Raw genomic sequence first — 5,297 nt, 5'->3', positions numbered from 1 at the left:
AGAATCTTATGCACTGTAGGAGTACTTTTCCTTTTATTCAATGACTATCTTATTTTCTAAAGAGTTTTTGAAGTGGAATCTACATCAAAATCCAGATAAAGAAAACTTTGTGTGAATATATCCTAAGGGTGCATTCAACACTGAATAGTTTTGCTGAGATTTTGGAAAGGAAGCTCTCAATGGCTCACATGCCATACTCCACATCCCTATGCATTGATTGGGCATTGTGCCTGTGAGTCATAAATTTTAGGATTTACAATTTCGTAGAATTTTTGAAATGGTGGGCTACAGGAACATCTTCTCTTTGAAGGAGGCAGTGCTGGTCAGCACAGATTGTGCTATCTCAGTGCTCCTTGTAATCTACAAGCCTATTCAGCACAAACCAATTTGCAAACAGGTTGGCCAACAGCATGAGTTGGGGGATGTAGTGGGGGACGGGCACCTTAGGCTAAATCTTTTTATTGCCTGATAATAGCCCTAGACTATAAGTAACATAATCATGTTGTTGTTTGGTTTACAGGCCAGAATGTGGCTAAAAGGTGGTAAAAACATCAGTGCAATTGAGTGACTGTCTATAAATCTAGAGCAAGAAGTGCAACTTGAGGAGCCCTCTTGACATCAAGTTTTATGGTGTTATATATGATGCTGTATTTTGGTCACTGCTATTAGTGGTTGAACTTGGAGGTAAATGCGAGTCTACGAATTTTATTGGCCTTTTCAGTGACAAATTCTGGTTAGAATTACACAACAACAATTATGCTCTTTGTGAAAGTGCAGGGGTAAGTCTTAACTGAGATATAATGAATTAATAAGTCATGAGCTAAGGAAAGTTTTTAACATAGGGGTATTTTTTTTTTAACGAAAAATAGCACCATAGGCAACATGCAAGTGTAAGGGGGTGGCCCAAAGAGACACCCATCATTAATGCTCCCCAGCAGCTGCAAACCAACATCGCCCTCCACTGGTTAACCAGAACCGACAGGAACTGAACTGTAGGGAGTTTGTTTCTTGGACAGAAAAGTTAGACGGGAGCGTCAGGTCAGGTGACAGCTGTGGCGCAGTTACAAAATATAAAAGACTGGGCTAGCAGCAATGAGGTGAAGTTGGAGCCATGAGTGTGAGGGAAGCGGATGTGTACGCAGCATAGCAGGTCCTTGTTATGTGTAGTGGAATCCCCTGGAAATGTACTGAGTTTAACCTGAGCCATACCATGGTTAGAGGAACCCAAAGATTGAACACCAAATACCATCACCAGCGGAACCTGAAGACAAAACACCAAATATTACCATCAAAGGAATCCTAACTCAAAGCACCAAATACCATCGCCAGAGGAATCCAAAGAACGAATACTGAATACCGTTACCAGAGGAACCTGAAGACCAGACACCAAATACCATCTCCAGCGGAACTTGAAGACCGAACACCAAATATTATCTTCAGAGGAACCAAAAGTCCAAACACCAAATACCATCGCCAGAGGAACCCAAAGACCGAATACCAAATACGTCACCAGAGAAACCCAAAGAACAAATACTGAATACAGTCACCAAAGGAAGACCAGACTACATGGTCAAGCACCAAAGATCAGATACCAAGGACCAGTGACTGAGGAACGAACATTTGCTCCACTGCAGCGTTCAGGAGACATGGGCCATTTATTCCCATCTAAAGTGCCGAGAAGCAGTAACTAATTACTAAAGTCCGACCATTGATGTAGTGAAGTGCATTGCAATGTTGCCAAGCTCACATAGATATACATATTTACAGTCTTAAGGTTACTGATTTAATTTTAAAGTTTGGCGTTCGTACCGAAGACTGGGTGTTCATGTTTGGAATTCAAACATGGACTAAAAAAGGAGTCGGTGTCCGAGTTTTGAGTTTGGGTACTATTTGTATGGTAATAAATTTTGTTCAAAGACTGGCAGTCACCAAGCATTAATACATTCAGAAGTTGCCTGTCCCCTGCTGTAAACAATAAAGAGAAAAAAAACACGTGGGCTTCAGGCTATTATTGATAAGCAGCGCAGGTGAAAACAGACAACTGCGGGCTTTGACCCTCAGCTGTCAGCTTTACCTTGGCTGGTTATCAAAAATACAGAGGATCCCACTACATATATAAAAATTATTTAAATGAATAATAAAAAAAATGGCATGGGGTCCCCCCTATTTTTGATAACCAGCCAAGCTAAAGCAGATAGCTGGGGGATGGTGTTATCAGGCTGGGAAGGTTCATGGTTATTTGGTTCCTTCCCAGCCTAAAATTAGTAGCCCACAGCCACACCAGAAGTGGCGCATCCATTGGATGCACCAATTCTGGCACTTTGCTTGCCTCTTCATGATTGACCTGGTATGGTGGTAATACTTTTGGGGTTGATGTCAGCTGTGAATTAACAGCTAACATCAAGCCCTGGGCTTAGTAATGGAGAGCTATTTATTAGACACCCCCATTACTAACACGGTAAGCATATAGTTAAAAAAACACACACGTGAAAAAAAAAGTTTATTTGAATAAAGACTCCCCCACACTCCCTCATTCCCCAATTTCTTACTTCAGAATAAATCTTCAAAGTTCCGACATAATCCAAAGTGTAATGTCCCACGATGATTATCGAATCCTATGGGGCGTTGTTCTGAGAACTTTTTCAGAATGATGCTCTATAGGTCACTGCCGGCCAGAGGCAAGCACAGAATTTCTCATGAGCGGTGACATCAATAACTCAGTGACATTAACGAAGCTCCATAGGAATCGATGGGCGTTGTGAGACATTACTTCATTGGATTACGTTGGAGCTTCCAGAATTTACTTTTAAGTAATAAATTGGTGGACGAGAGTGTGATGGACTGATTATAAACTTTTTTTTCCCTGTGTTTGTGTTTTTGTTACTGTACACTTGAGGGTTAGTAATGGGGCAAGTGTAGAGTTAAAAAAAAAAACCTGGGCTTGATGCCAGCTGTTAATTCACAGCTGACATCATCCCCAAAAGGTTAACCACGATTTCCACCGCACTATGACAATCAGGAATCGCTGGGCAAAGCGCGAGAATTGAAGCAACTAATGGATGAGCCACTTCTGGGGTGGCTGCAGGCTGCTATTGTTAGGATGGGAATGATCAAATAACCATGGGCCTTCTCAGTCTGATAACATCATTCATCAGCTGTCCTCTAGTCCTTGGCTAGTTATCAAAAATAGGCAGGATCCCAAGTCTTTTTTTATCTATTTATTCCCTATCCACATTTGTTTACAGGGCAATCACCCCTATTTTGCTTCCTTTTGCAGCAGGGTGGCACTCAAAGCAGCTCATGGGCATTACGGGAGCGTGGCTGGGGGGGATACAGAAGACACAGATGATACACCTCCCACTGAGGACAGCTTGTTGTTGCCTCTGGGCAGCCTGGCACACATGAGTGAATTCATTCTGGTGTGCCTGCACAATGACAGTTGAGTTGCCCGGATTCTTACCAGTGCTGATTACTGGTGGCCACCCTGATGGATCTCCGCTACAAGGACAACGTACCATCATTGAGCATGATCAGAAAATGCGTGAATACAAGTGCACGCTGGTAGGCGCAATACTGACGGCATTACCACATGACAGTGGTGTCTCAGTGGAAGCAGGAGGGAGAGGAGGAGGCAATCTCCAAAACAGCTGGGGCATCAGGACCATCTTGGAAGGTAGGGTTATGCGGGCGTCACACGGTACGATATATGGGGTTATATGTCGGCAGGGTCACGTCGTAAGTGACGCACATCCGGCATCGTTTGATATATCGTAGCGTGTGACAGCTACGAGCGACGGTGAACGAGCAAAAATACTCACCTTATCATTGCTCATTGACACGTCGCTCATTTTAAAAAAGTCGTTTCTTCTTCTGCGCCGGTTGTTGATCATTCCTGTGGCAGCACACATCACTCAGTGTGACACCCCGGGAACGATGAACACAGCTTACCTGCGTCCTGCCGGCAATGCGGAAGGAAAGAGGTGGGCGGGATGTTTACATCCCGCTCATCTCCGCCCCTCCTCTGCTATTGGGCGGCCGCTGTGTGACGTCGCTGTGACGCCGAACGTCCCTCCCCCTTCAGGAAGAGGATGTTCGCCGCCCACAGCGAGGTCGTCCGGGAGGTAAGTGCATGTAACAGGGGGTTAACGACTTTGTGCGCCACAGGCAACTAATTGCCCGTGATGCACAAACGACGAGGGCGGGTACGATTGCTTGTGTGATCGCACGATAGATCGTCACGTGTGACGCCCGCATTAGCCTAGCTGAAATGTGGAAAAAAATTTCTGAGTATGCAAGAACATCCGGCACCACCATCTGATATGGTCCAAATTAGCAGGAGGCAGCGTTTCAAGAACATTGTGGAAAAGTATGTGTCCACACGTGTCTATGTGCAGAGTAATAGGTCTGATTAGCACGGCAGGACACAGACAGGCACATCCGCCTGTCCACGGGCAACGTTGGCAAGCTCACATGTATTAAAATGAAGCAGGAATTGTCTATATCTTTAGCTGACTAGAAATGTTTACCAGCCGCACCAAGCCATTGTCATACTCCACTGCAGTTTTTCATTCTATTTGCCATTCCCAATGTTTGGGTCCTCCATAAATGAAAAGAAAACAATGTTTTCTACCTCCTCTGCCTATACCGCCACATCCACCTCCTCCTTAACCTCCTGCACCACTTGATCCTCCGCCTCCTGGTTTAAGAATATAATTTTTTTATTCTATGTTATTTTAAAGGGGTTCTGTGTGATCTATGGGGGGCACTTTTAAAATTTATATTTTATTAAATGACTTGATCCATGTGTCCACTCATCCCTAGTCATGATACCTAGTTGGTATCGGAGGCACCAAAGATGACTTTGATGAGACTACGCTGGTGATCGGACAGAAAAAAACTACCAGACTGAAGCCAAGCTTTGCTACGGGACTGGTAAAGACCAGATGAGTATCATTTTTAATTTTTTTTAACCCAATATGGCCCTATATTCGAATTTTTGGTCATTTGCTTGGGGCAAATTGAGCAAAATGCCACACAAATTGCCCCCATTGTACAAGATTTACCCAAAGCTGATAACCAAAAATTCAGATATAGGCAAATCCGATTTTTTTTTTGTAATTTTCTAGGCAAATTTCAAGCTTATTTACTAGGGATGATCAAATACTTCAAATATTCGGCTTTGCGAATATTTTTCTAATAGGTCGCTATTCGCGAATATTCTATGCGCAATGTAAGTCTATGGGAAACCCAAATAACAACTATTCGGAACTATTCGGTCTTCCCATAGACTTACATTG

Source organism: Anomaloglossus baeobatrachus, chromosome 1 (assembly GCF_048569485.1).
Source record: "Anomaloglossus baeobatrachus isolate aAnoBae1 chromosome 1, aAnoBae1.hap1, whole genome shotgun sequence".
In the NCBI taxonomy this organism is placed as follows: domain Eukaryota; kingdom Metazoa; phylum Chordata; class Amphibia; order Anura; family Aromobatidae; genus Anomaloglossus; species Anomaloglossus baeobatrachus.
The sequence above is the reverse complement of the archived record's forward strand: the minus strand, read 5'-3'. Positions refer to the sequence as shown.